Source organism: Microcebus murinus, chromosome 14, assembly GCF_040939455.1.
Source record: "Microcebus murinus isolate Inina chromosome 14, M.murinus_Inina_mat1.0, whole genome shotgun sequence".
NCBI lineage: Eukaryota > Metazoa > Chordata > Mammalia > Primates > Cheirogaleidae > Microcebus > Microcebus murinus.
The window spans coordinates 80842500-80855643 of NC_134117.1; the positions used below are offsets into that span (position 1 = coordinate 80842500).

Consider the following 13144-nt stretch of genomic DNA (forward strand, 5'->3'; position numbering starts at 1 on the left):
AAGTATTCAGGTGACATGTGTTGCCCGTGCCCCCCTCCCCGCTGTGTTCTTATTCATATACCTCTCATGTTGCTCCAGCGTATCGTGGGGGTACCAATGTTAAGGTCGGGTACGTTGCCCTCTCCAAGCCTCCCCCCTGGGGTCAGAGCTTCACGTGCGCCCATCCCCCAGTCGGTGCGCACCCACCCCATTCCCAATGGATGTGTATGCCCATCCCCTCCCCCCACCCGCCCGACACCCACCCGATGAAGGTGATTCCTCTCCGTCCACTTAGGTGTCCATCCGTTCGTACCAATTTGCCGGTGAGCGCGCTCACGTGGTGCTCGTGTGTCCATTCTTGGGATACCTGGCCTACTGGAACGGGTTCCAGCTCTGGCCAGGAGAACACGAGAGGCGCCCTCTCACCGCTGCTCCTCACAGCCGAATGGCACTCCGTGGTGTCCACGCGCCACATTTTATTAATGCACTCCTGGATGGATGGGCACTCGGGTCGCTTCCACATCTTTGCGATTGTGAATTGTGCCCTAACTGTAACCCTAACCCTTACCCAGCCCGTCTCCTCTGCCCCTGCCTGACGCACTCCTCCCCGGCCAGGCCCGTCACTGTCCTGGGCCCCCGCCTGACCGGCTCCTTCCCGCCCGGCCTGTCACCGTCCTCTGCCCCTGCCTGACATGCTCCTTCCCGCCGGGCCTCTCACCGTCCTCGGCCCCTGCCTGACCGGCTCCTCCGTCGCCTGGGCCTTCCAAGGGCTTGGTGTGGACGCTGCTTCCAGGAAGCCCTCCAGAAACCCGGCAGCAGGGTGGCCGCAGCAGTCTCCAGCAGCGGTCCCTAAGTCGCGTGCGGGGGACGTGCCCCGGCTGTGCCGCGGGGGGGGCCCAGCCTGGTGTCTTCCCTGAGGCCCTGCGGCTGCCGGCTGCCGCCCCCCGCAAGGGGAGAGCCGCGGAGGTGGGGACCGCCTCCTGATGGGATCCCGGGGCTCTCTGTCCTGCCCGAAGGCCCAGCTGGCCTGCGGGTCCTTAGAGTGGCAAAAACCTCCGAAAACTGAGACTGAGGGTCCGGTGGGTGTCTGCACTTTTGTGCTGGGCACCCCAGGGAGGCCCGGGGGCTGGCTGGACAACGTGGTCTGCTGGGCGGGGGGTTTGGAGGAGCAACTGATGCCCTTTGCACTTTGGGTAGCAAGAGTCTGAGGTGTCTCCGAGCCCTGTGCCATGTCGGGGGGGGGGTGCGGGTGGGAGGAGGAGGAGGAGGAGGTGGGAAGGGCCGGGGCCTGCAGTCGTGTTCCCGGGGTGGCACGGCAAGTGGCTTCTTCCACAGGCTGCTTGGCCTGGGCTCCCTGCACCTGGGCCTTTGGAGGACCGGCCCTGTGTTTGCCAACACTTCCTGCAGGGACCCAGAGCTGGGAGGTTGCATCTCTCAGCCCTGGGTCGGGCAGAGCCCCAGCGGGCCATGCCCACAACCTCTCTCAGCACCGGTCCCCCAGAAGGCTCCCTTGGGACCAGGATTCTCTTGCGGTGACTCTTTAAGGTCTGGCCCCTGGATGGAGGGGCACCAGGAGTAGAGGAGCAGGAAGGGGAAGGGGGTGGCCATGCGAGGGGACACTTTGAGGCCAAGTCCCAGCTTCAGCCTGATCCTCCTGGGAACCCCGCTCTGAGACAAGGAGCCGGGCTTCGCATTCCCACAGCAGCCAGTCGTGGGCTGAGGACACCTGGGGCGTTGGGAACTCCCTGGCTTCTCCTTGGTTTAACATCTGGAGCTGCTTGGGAATCGTGCCGCCACACACACCCGAGCGCAGGTGTCTTCCGCACAGACTGCGGGCCTCGCTCTTCTGAATGCCGCTAGCTCGCCACCCACCCACGGGTGAGCCTGGTCAGGGTACTTTCTCTCAGGGGCAGACTCTCATCCGGGCGGGCTACCGGTGTCTCTGTTTGCTCCTTTCTTTCTTCCATTTCGGGAAAGGCTTCCTTACTGGGTGTGGAAATCTCCTATGCCTTTCCTCGCCTATTCTGTCAGCTTTCAAATTCTCTTTCAGGCCGGGCGCGGTGGCTCAAGCCTGTAATCCTAGCTCTCTGGGAGGCCGAGGCGGGCGGATTGCTCGAGGTCAGGAGTTCGAAACCAGCCTGAGCAAGAGCCAGACCCGGTCTCTACTGTAAATAGAAAGAAATTAATTGGCCAACTAATATATATAGGAAAATGAGCCAGGCATGGTGGCGCATGCCTGTAGTCCCAGCTACTTGGGAGGCTGAGGCAGAAGGATTGCTTGAGCCCAGGAGTTTGAGGTTGCTGTGAGCTAGGCTAACGCCACTGCACTCACTCTAGCCTAGGCAACAAAGCGAGACTGTGTCTCATAAAAAAAAAAAAAAATTCTCTTTCAGTTGCCACCCTCACAGATGGATTAGGAAACCCTTCCCGGTGCACTCATTAGTGAAATGACCTCAAGGAAGCTGGAATCCAATATCTAATCGCCGACTTTTAGCGAGTCCACACGCCAGGGTGGTCGGGGTCCAATGCAGCCCCGGCCAGGCCCAGGCCCCTTGGACCGGGCCACAGGAGGACACAGAGGAGGGTCCCGGCCCCCACGAAGCGGTGCCGGCAGTTCTCCACGGGCTTGGGCGTTTTCCAGAGGTAGGAGATGGAGGGGACTGATTTCTTCAGCGCCCCACAAACCACGCCACCCCACCCCACCCCACCCATGGGACACATCCCCAGAGAGAGACGCCCCATACACTGGCTCCCCTCCCCCTTGCGCTGTGCCCCAGCCCTGGCCCGGGGGAATAGGCGGCCGCCCAGCAACAGGGCGAGGGGGGGCGCAGCTGAAAGGGGTTGTGGGGGAGGGCGGCCCCTGGCTGGGGTCAAAGGGCGAGCGCCCCGCGCGCGCGTGCGCAGTCAGCGGTGGCGACGCGCTGGGGGTGGGCAGCGGGTAGGTGAAGGAGGCCGAGGCCGGGGGAGGAGACGAGGGGGGCTGGAAGGGCTCCACCTTGACGAGTCCAGCCGTGGAGGCGCATCTTGTGTGAGTGTGAGTGAGTGTGAGTGTGTGTGTGTGTGTGTGTGTGTAGAGAGACAGCCCCCCGCCCCGCCCCGCCCATCACCCCCGTCCCTCGGAGCCCGCTGGACCCGGCGGCGAACTCAACAGGCCCGGCCCGGCGCGGGGCGTGCGTGGGGCGGGAGGAGGCGGCGGGGTTAGCGCAGAGAGGCTCGGCTTCTTGAGCGGGGCAGGGGCGCCCTCCGCCGTCCACGGCCACACCACCCTGAACGCGCCCGATCTCGTCTGGTCTCGGAAGCTAAGCAGGGTCGGGCCTCGTTAGTACTTGGATGGGAGACCGCCTGGGAATACCGGGTGCCACAGGCTGCTTCTTTTTTGTTTTTGTTTTTTTTTGGCCTCTTGTTCTGTCCCCTTTCTGGGAGCGCGGCGGCGGCCCGGGGTGGGGGTGACCCCCACCCTCAGCGCCCGCCGCGGTGCCTGGCGCCCCAGCCCGCACCGTGGGGCCTCCTCTTGTCCCGAGCCGCGACACCGCCGCCACGCGGCAGCACGCGTGGCATCTGGACTGTCAGGTCTCAGACCAAAGGTCTGCTCTGTGGGAACCGACACGCTGGAGGAAACCTTGAGAGTCTGAGAGGGGAGGGAGTTCCAGAAGAAGGCCAGGATGTCATTTTGAGGGAGTGTGTGACCAGAACTCGTCCCGTTGCTTTTGGGGTTCTATGGGCTACACGTAGGAATCTTTGGTGGTGGCACCTGATGTTGGGGGATCCGGAGTCACACCCAGACCTGCTCCACAGGCTTCCTTTTACTTTTCTCTTCGGATTCATTATTTTTAAAAAGTGTCCCTTACCTCTATTATTGCATTTTCTTTTCTCTCTCTTTTCAAGCAGATGATGGGAGTCCAAGTATTCAGGTGACATGTGTTGCCCGTGCCCCCCTCCCCGCTGTGTTCTTATTCATATACCTCTCATGTTGCTCCAGCGTATCGTGGGGGTACCAATGTTAAGGTCGGGTACGTTGCCCTCTCCAAGCCTCCCCCCTGGGGTCAGAGCTTCACGTGCGCCCATCCCCCAGTCGGTGCGCACCCACCCCATTCCCAATGGATGTGTATGCCCATCCCCTCCCCCCACCCGCCCGACACCCACCCGATGAAGGTGATTCCTCTCCGTCCACTTAGGTGTCCATCCGTTCGTACCAATTTGCCGGTGAGCGCGCTCACGTGGTGCTCGTGTGTCCATTCTTGGGATACCTGGCCTACTGGAACGGGTTCCAGCTCTGGCCAGGAGAACACGAGAGGCGCCCTCTCACCGCTGCTCCTCACAGCCGAATGGCACTCCGTGGTGTCCACGCGCCACATTTTATTAATGCACTCCTGGATGGATGGGCACTCGGGTCGCTTCCACATCTTTGCGATTGTGAATTGTGCCCTAACTGTAACCCTAACCCTTACCCAGCCCGTCTCCTCTGCCCCTGCCTGACGCACTCCTCCCCGGCCAGGCCCGTCACTGTCCTGGGCCCCCGCCTGACCGGCTCCTTCCCGCCCGGCCTGTCACCGTCCTCTGCCCCTGCCTGACATGCTCCTTCCCGCCGGGCCTCTCACCGTCCTCGGCCCCTGCCTGACCGGCTCCTCCGTCGCCTGGGCCTTCCAAGGGCTTGGTGTGGACGCTGCTTCCAGGAAGCCCTCCAGAAACCCGGCAGCAGGGTGGCCGCAGCAGTCTCCAGCAGCGGTCCCTAAGTCGCGTGCGGGGGACGTGCCCCGGCTGTGCCGCGGGGGGGGCCCAGCCTGGTGTCTTCCCTGAGGCCCTGCGGCTGCCGGCTGCCGCCCCCCGCAAGGGGAGAGCCGCGGAGGTGGGGACCGCCTCCTGATGGGATCCCGGGGCTCTCTGTCCTGCCCGAAGGCCCAGCTGGCCTGCGGGTCCTTAGAGTGGCAAAAACCTCCGAAAACTGAGACTGAGGGTCCGGTGGGTGTCTGCACTTTTGTGCTGGGCACCCCAGGGAGGCCCGGGGGCTGGCTGGACAACGTGGTCTGCTGGGCGGGGGGTTTGGAGGAGCAACTGATGCCCTTTGCACTTTGGGTAGCAAGAGTCTGAGGTGTCTCCGAGCCCTGTGCCATGTCGGGGGGGGGGTGCGGGTGGGAGGAGGAGGAGGAGGAGGTGGGAAGGGCCGGGGCCTGCAGTCGTGTTCCCGGGGTGGCACGGCAAGTGGCTTCTTCCACAGGCTGCTTGGCCTGGGCTCCCTGCACCTGGGCCTTTGGAGGACCGGCCCTGTGTTTGCCAACACTTCCTGCAGGGACCCAGAGCTGGGAGGTTGCATCTCTCAGCCCTGGGTCGGGCAGAGCCCCAGCGGGCCATGCCCACAACCTCTCTCAGCACCGGTCCCCCAGAAGGCTCCCTTGGGACCAGGATTCTCTTGCGGTGACTCTTTAAGGTCTGGCCCCTGGATGGAGGGGCACCAGGAGTAGAGGAGCAGGAAGGGGAAGGGGGTGGCCATGCGAGGGGACACTTTGAGGCCAAGTCCCAGCTTCAGCCTGATCCTCCTGGGAACCCCGCTCTGAGACAAGGAGCCGGGCTTCGCATTCCCACAGCAGCCAGTCGTGGGCTGAGGACACCTGGGGCGTTGGGAACTCCCTGGCTTCTCCTTGGTTTAACATCTGGAGCTGCTTGGGAATCGTGCCGCCACACACACCCAGGCGCAGGTGTCTTCCGCACAGACTGCGGGCCTCGCTCTTCTGAATGCCGCTAGCTCGCCACCCACCCACGGGTGAGCCTGGTCAGGGTACTTTCTCTCAGGGGCAGACTCTCATCCGGGCGGGCTACCGGTGTCTCTGTTTGCTCCTTTCTTTCTTCCATTTCGGGAAAGGCTTCCTTACTGGGTGTGGAAATCTCCTATGCCTTTCCTCGCCTATTCTGTCAGCTTTCAAATTCTCTTTCAGGCCGGGCGCGGTGGCTCAAGCCTGTAATCCTAGCTCTCTGGGAGGCCGAGGCGGGCGGATTGCTCGAGGTCAGGAGTTCGAAACCAGCCTGAGCAAGAGCCAGACCCGGTCTCTACTGTAAATAGAAAGAAATTAATTGGCCAACTAATATATATAGGAAAATGAGCCAGGCATGGTGGCGCATGCCTGTAGTCCCAGCTACTTGGGAGGCTGAGGCAGAAGGATTGCTTGAGCCCAGGAGTTTGAGGTTGCTGTGAGCTAGGCTAACGCCACTGCACTCACTCTAGCCTAGGCAACAAAGCGAGACTGTGTCTCATAAAAAAAAAAAAAAAATTCTCTTTCAGTTGCCACCCTCACAGATGGATTAGGAAACCCTTCCCGGTGCACTCATTAGTGAAATGACCTCAAGGAAGCTGGAATCCAATATCTAATCGCCGACTTTTAGCGAGTCCACACGCCAGGGTGGTCGGGGTCCAATGCAGCCCCGGCCAGGCCCAGGCCCCTTGGACCGGGCCACAGGAGGACACAGAGGAGGGTCCCGGCCCCCACGAAGCGGTGCCGGCAGTTCTCCACGGGCTTGGGCGTTTTCCAGAGGTAGGAGATGGAGGGGACTGATTTCTTCAGCGCCCCACAAACCACGCCACCCCACCCCACCCATGGGACACCTCCCCAGAGAGAGACGCCCCATACACTGGCTCCCCTCCCCCTTGCGCTGTGCCCCAGCCCTGGCCCGGGGGAATAGGCGGCCGCCCAGCAACAGGGCGAGGGGGGGCGCAGCTGAAAGGGGTTGTGGGGGAGGGCGGCCCCTGGCTGGGGTCAAAGGGCGAGCGCCCCGCGCGCGCGTGCGCAGTCAGCGGTGGCGACGCGCTGGGGGTGGGCAGCGGGTAGGTGAAGGAGGCCGAGGCCGGGGGAGGAGACGAGGGGGGCTGGAAGGGCTCCACCTTGACGAGTCCAGCCGTGGAGGCGCATCTTGTGTGAGTGTGAGTGAGTGTGAGTGTGTGTGTGTGTGTGTGTGTGTAGAGAGACAGCCCCCCGCCCCGCCCCGCCCATCACCCCCGTCCCTCGGAGCCCGCTGGACCCGGCGGCGAACTCAACAGGCCCGGCCCGGCGCGGGGCGTGCGTGGGGCGGGAGGAGGCGGCGGGGTTAGCGCAGAGAGGCTCGGCTTCTTGAGCGGGGCAGGGGCGCCCTCCGCCGTCCACGGCCACACCACCCTGAACGCGCCCGATCTCGTCTGGTCTCGGAAGCTAAGCAGGGTCGGGCCTCGTTAGTACTTGGATGGGAGACCGCCTGGGAATACCGGGTGCCACAGGCTGCTTCTTTTTTGTTTTTGTTTTTTTTTGGCCTCTTGTTCTGTCCCCTTTCTGGGAGCGCGGCGGCGGCCCGGGGTGGGGGTGACCCCCACCCTCAGCGCCCGCCGCGGTGCCTGGCGCCCCAGCCCGCACCGTGGGGCCTCCTCTTGTCCCGAGCCGCGACACCGCCGCCACGCGGCAGCACGCGTGGCATCTGGACTGTCAGGTCTCAGACCAAAGGTCTGCTCTGTGGGAACCGACACGCTGGAGGAAACCTTGAGAGTCTGAGAGGGGAGGGAGTTCCAGAAGAAGGCCAGGATGTCATTTTGAGGGAGTGTGTGACCAGAACTCGTCCCGTTGCTTTTGGGGTTCTATGGGCTACACGTAGGAATCTTTGGTGGTGGCACCTGATGTTGGGGGATCCGGAGTCACACCCAGACCTGCTCCACAGGCTTCCTTTTACTTTTCTCTTCGGATTCATTATTTTTAAAAAGTGTCCCTTACCTCTATTATTGCATTTTCTTTTCTCTCTCTTTTCAAGCAGATGATGGGAGTCCAAGTATTCAGGTGACATGTGTTGCCCGTGCCCCCCTCCCCGCTGTGTTCTTATTCATATACCTCTCATGTTGCTCCAGCGTATCGTGGGGGTACCAATGTTAAGGTCGGGTACGTTGCCCTCTCCAAGCCTCCCCCCTCGGGTCAGAGCTTCACGTGCGCCCATCCCCCAGTCGGTGCGCACCCACCCCATTCCCAATGGATGTGTATGCCCATCCCCTCCCCCCACCCGCCCGACACCCACCCGATGAAGGTGATTCCTCTCCGTCCACTTAGGTGTCCATCCGTTCGTACCAATTTGCCGGTGAGCGCGCTCACGTGGTGCTCGTGTGTCCATTCTTGGGATACCTGGCCTACTGGAACGGGTTCCAGCTCTGGCCAGGAGAACACGAGAGGCGCCCTCTCACCGCTGCTCCTCACAGCCGAATGGCACTCCGTGGTGTCCACGCGCCACATTTTATTAATGCACTCCTGGATGGATGGGCACTCGGGTCGCTTCCACATCTTTGCGATTGTGAATTGTGCCCTAACTGTAACCCTAACCCTTACCCAGCCCGTCTCCTCTGCCCCTGCCTGACGCACTCCTCCCCGGCCAGGCCCGTCACTGTCCTGGGCCCCCGCCTGACCGGCTCCTTCCCGCCCGGCCTGTCACCGTCCTCTGCCCCTGCCTGACATGCTCCTTCTCGCCGGGCCTCTCACCGTCCTCGGCCCCTGCCTGACCGGCTCCTCCGTCGCCTGGGCCTTCCAAGGGCTTGGTGTGGACGCTGCTTCCAGGAAGCCCTCCAGAAACCCGGCAGCAGGGTGGCCGCAGCAGTCTCCAGCAGCGGTCCCTAAGTCGCGTGCGGGGGACGTGCCCCGGCTGTGCCGCGGGGGGGCCCAGCCTGGTGTCTTCCCTGAGGCCCTGCGGCTGCCGGCTGCCGCCCCCCGCAAGGGGAGAGCCGCGGAGGTGGGGACCGCCTCCTGATGGGATCCCGGGGCTCTCTGTCCTGCCCGAAGGCCCAGCTGGCCTGCGGGTCCTTAGAGTGGCAAAAACCTCCGAAAACTGAGACTGAGGGTCCGGTGGGTGTCTGCACTTTTGTGCTGGGCACCCCAGGGAGGCCCGGGGGCTGGCTGGACAACGTGGTCTGCTGGGCGGGGGGTTTGGAGGAGCAACTGATGCCCTTTGCACTTTGGGTAGCAAGAGTCTGAGGTGTCTCCGAGCCCTGTGCCATGTCGGGGGGGGGGTGCGGGTGGGAGGAGGAGGAGGAGGAGGTGGGAAGGGCCGGGGCCTGCAGTCGTGTTCCCGGGGTGGCACGGCAAGTGGCTTCTTCCACAGGCTGCTTGGCCTGGGCTCCCTGCACCTGGGCCTTTGGAGGACCGGCCCTGTGTTTGCCAACACTTCCTGCAGGGACCCAGAGCTGGGAGGTTGCATCTCTCAGCCCTGGGTCGGGCAGAGCCCCAGCGGGCCATGCCCACAACCTCTCTCAGCACCGGTCCCCCAGAAGGCTCCCTTGGGACCAGGATTCTCTTGCGGTGACTCTTTAAGGTCTGGCCCCTGGATGGAGGGGCACCAGGAGTAGAGGAGCAGGAAGGGGAAGGGGGTGGCCATGCGAGGGGACACTTTGAGGCCAAGTCCCAGCTTCAGCCTGATCCTCCTGGGAACCCCGCTCTGAGACAAGGAGCCGGGCTTCGCATTCCCACAGCAGCCAGTCGTGGGCTGAGGACACCTGGGGCGTTGGGAACTCCCTGGCTTCTCCTTGGTTTAACATCTGGAGCTGCTTGGGAATCGTGCCGCCACACACACCCGAGCGCAGGTGTCTTCCGCACAGACTGCGGGCCTCGCTCTTCTGAATGCCGCTAGCTCGCCACCCACCCACGGGTGAGCCTGGTCAGGGTACTTTCTCTCAGGGGCAGACTCTCATCCGGGCGGGCTACCGGTGTCTCTGTTTGCTCCTTTCTTTCTTCCATTTCGGGAAAGGCTTCCTTACTGGGTGTGGAAATCTCCTATGCCTTTCCTCGCCTATTCTGTCAGCTTTCAAATTCTCTTTCAGGCCGGGCGCGGTGGCTCAAGCCTGTAATCCTAGCTCTCTGGGAGGCCGAGGCGGGCGGATTGCTCGAGGTCAGGAGTTCGAAACCAGCCTGAGCAAGAGCCAGACCCGGTCTCTACTGTAAATAGAAAGAAATTAATTGGCCAACTAATATATATAGGAAAATGAGCCAGGCATGGTGGCGCATGCCTGTAGTCCCAGCTACTTGGGAGGCTGAGGCAGAAGGATTGCTTGAGCCCAGGAGTTTGAGGTTGCTGTGAGCTAGGCTAACGCCACTGCACTCACTCTAGCCTAGGCAACAAAGCGAGACTGTGTCTCATAAAAAAAAAAAAAAAATTCTCTTTCAGTTGCCACCCTCACAGATGGATTAGGAAACCCTTCCCGGTGCACTCATTAGTGAAATGACCTCAAGGAAGCTGGAATCCAATATCTAATCGCCGACTTTTAGCGAGTCCACACGCCAGGGTGGTCGGGGTCCAATGCAGCCCCGGCCAGGCCCAGGCCCCTTGGACCGGGCCACAGGAGGACACAGAGGAGGGTCCCGGCCCCCACGAAGCGGTGCCGGCAGTTCTCCACGGGCTTGGGCGTTTTCCAGAGGTAGGAGATGGAGGGGACTGATTTCTTCAGCGCCCCACAAACCACGCCACCCCACCCCACCCATGGGACACCTTCCCAGAGAGAGACGCCCCATACACTGGCTCCCCTCCCCCTTGCGCTGTGCCCCAGCCCTGGCCCGGGGGAATAGGCGGCCGCCCAACAACAGGGCGAGGGGGGGCGCAGCTGAAAGGGGTTGTGGGGGAGGGCGGCCCCTGGCTGGGGTCAAAGGGCGAGCGCCCCGCGCGCGCGTGCGCAGTCAGCGGTGGCGACGCGCTGGGGGTGGGCAGCGGGTAGGTGAAGGAGGCCGAGGCCGGGGGAGGAGACGAGGGGGGCTGGAAGGGCTCCACCTTGACGAGTCCAGCCGTGGAGGCGCATCTTGTGTGAGTGTGAGTGAGTGTGAGTGTGTGTGTGTGTGTGTGTGTGTAGAGAGACAGCCCCCCGCCCCGTCCCGCCCATCACCCCCGTCCCTCGGAGCCCGCTGGACCCGGCGGCGAACTCAACAGGCCCGGCCCGGCGCGGGGCGTGCGTGGGGCGGGAGGAGGCGGCGGGGTTAGCGCAGAGAGGCTCGGCTTCTTGAGCGGGGCAGGGGCGCCCTCCGCCGTCCACGGCCACACCACCCTGAACGCGCCCGATCTCGTCTGGTCTCGGAAGCTAAGCAGGGTCGGGCCTCGTTAGTACTTGGATGGGAGACCGCCTGGGAATACCGGGTGCCCCAGGCTGCTTCTTTTTTGTTTTTGTTTTTTTTTGGCCTCTTGTTCTGTCCCCTTTCTGGGAGCGCGGCGGCGGCCCGGGGTGGGGGTGACCCCCACCCTCAGCGCCCGCCGCGGTGCCTGGCGCCCCAGCCCGCACCGTGGGGCCTCCTCTTGTCCCGAGCCGCGACACCGCCGCCACGCGGCAGCACGCGTGGCATCTGGACTGTCAGGTCTCAGACCAAAGGTCTGCTCTGTGGGAACCGACACGCTGGAGGAAACCTTGAGAGTCTGAGAGGGGAGGGAGTTCCAGAAGAAGGCCAGGATGTCATTTTGAGGGAGTGTGTGACCAGAACTCGTCCCGTTGCTTTTGGGGTTCTATGGGCTACACGTAGGAATCTTTGGTGGTGGCACCTGATGTTGGGGGATCCGGAGTCACACCCAGACCTGCTCCACAGGCTTCCTTTTACTTTTCTCTTCGGATTCATTATTTTTAAAAAGTGTCCCTTACCTCTATTATTGCATTTTCTTTTCTCTCTCTTTTCAAGCAGATGATGGGAGTCCAAGTATTCAGGTGACATGTGTTGCCCGTGCCCCCCTCCCCGCTGTGTTCTTATTCATATACCTCTCATGTTGCTCCAGCGTATCGTGGGGGTACCAATGTTAAGGTCGGGTACGTTGCCCTCTCCAAGCCTCCCCCCTCGGGTCAGAGCTTCACGTGCGCCCATCCCCCAGTCGGTGCGCACCCACCCCATTCCCAATGGATGTGTATGCCCATCCCCTCCCCCCACCCGCCCGACACCCACCCGATGAAGGTGATTCCTCTCCGTCCACTTAGGTGTCCATCCGTTCGTACCAATTTGCCGGTGAGCGCGCTCACGTGGTGCTCGTGTGTCCATTCTTGGGATACCTGGCCTACTGGAACGGGTTCCAGCTCTGGCCAGGAGAACACGAGAGGCGCCCTCTCACCGCTGCTCCTCACAGCCGAATGGCACTCCGTGGTGTCCACGCGCCACATTTTATTAATGCACTCCTGGATGGATGGGCACTCGGGTCGCTTCCACATCTTTGCGATTGTGAATTGTGCCCTAACTGTAACCCTAACCCTTACCCAGCCCGTCTCCTCTGCCCCTGCCTGACGCACTCCTCCCCGGCCAGGCCCGTCACTGTCCTGGGCCCCCGCCTGACCGGCTCCTTCCCGCCCGGCCTGTCACCGTCCTCTGCCCCTGCCTGACATGCTCCTTCCCGCCGGGCCTCTCACCGTCCTCGGCCCCTGCCTGACCGGCTCCTCCGTCGCCTGGGCCTTCCAAGGGCTTGGTGTGGACGCTGCTTCCAGGAAGCCCTCCAGAAACCCGGCAGCAGGGTGGCCGCAGCAGTCTCCAGCAGCGGTCCCTAAGTCGCGTGCGGGGGACGTGCCCCGGCTGTGCCGCGGGGGGGGCCCAGCCTGGTGTCTTCCCTGAGGCCCTGCGGCTGCCGGCTGCCGCCCCCCGCAAGGGGAGAGCCGCGGAGGTGGGGACCGCCTCCTGATGGGATCCCGGGGCTCTCTGTCCTGCCCGAAGGCCCAGCTGGCCTGCGGGTCCTTAGAGTGGCAAAAACCTCCGAAAACTGAGACTGAGGGTCCGGTGGGTGTCTGCACTTTTGTGCTGGGCACCCCAGGGAGGCCCGGGGGCTGGCTGGACAACGTGGTCTGCTGGGCGGGGGGTTTGGAGGAGCAACTGATGCCCTTTGCACTTTGGGTAGCAAGAGTCTGAGGTGTCTCCGAGCCCTGTGCCATGTCGGGGGGGGGGTGCGGGTGGGAGGAGGAGGAGGAGGAGGTGGGAAGGGCCGGGGCCTGCAGTCGTGTTCCCGGGGTGGCACGGCAAGTGGCTTCTTCCACAGGCTGCTTGGCCTGGGCTCCCTGCACCTGGGCCTTTGGAGGACCGGCCCTGTGTTTGCCAACACTTCCTGCAGGGACCCAGAGCTGGGAGGTTGCATCTCTCAGCCCTGGGTCGGGCAGAGCCCCAGCGGGCCATGCCCACAACCTCTCTCAGCACCGGTCCCCCAGAAGGCTCCCTTGGGACCAGGATTCTCTTGCGGT

The 13144-nt window shown here is 63.0% G+C and overlaps 3 pseudogenes; all 3 read left to right on the forward strand.

Annotated features, from left to right (window-relative positions):
- The first annotated feature begins 3227 nt into the window (after positions 1-3227).
- LOC142875996 (uncharacterized) lies at positions 3228-3346 on the forward strand (annotated as a pseudogene).
- Positions 3347-7103: 3757 nt separating this feature from the next.
- On the forward strand, positions 7104-7222 carry LOC142875997 (uncharacterized; annotated as a pseudogene).
- Positions 7223-10978: 3756 nt separating this feature from the next.
- On the forward strand, positions 10979-11097 carry LOC142876215 (uncharacterized; annotated as a pseudogene).
- Positions 11098-13144: the final 2047 nt, after the last annotated feature.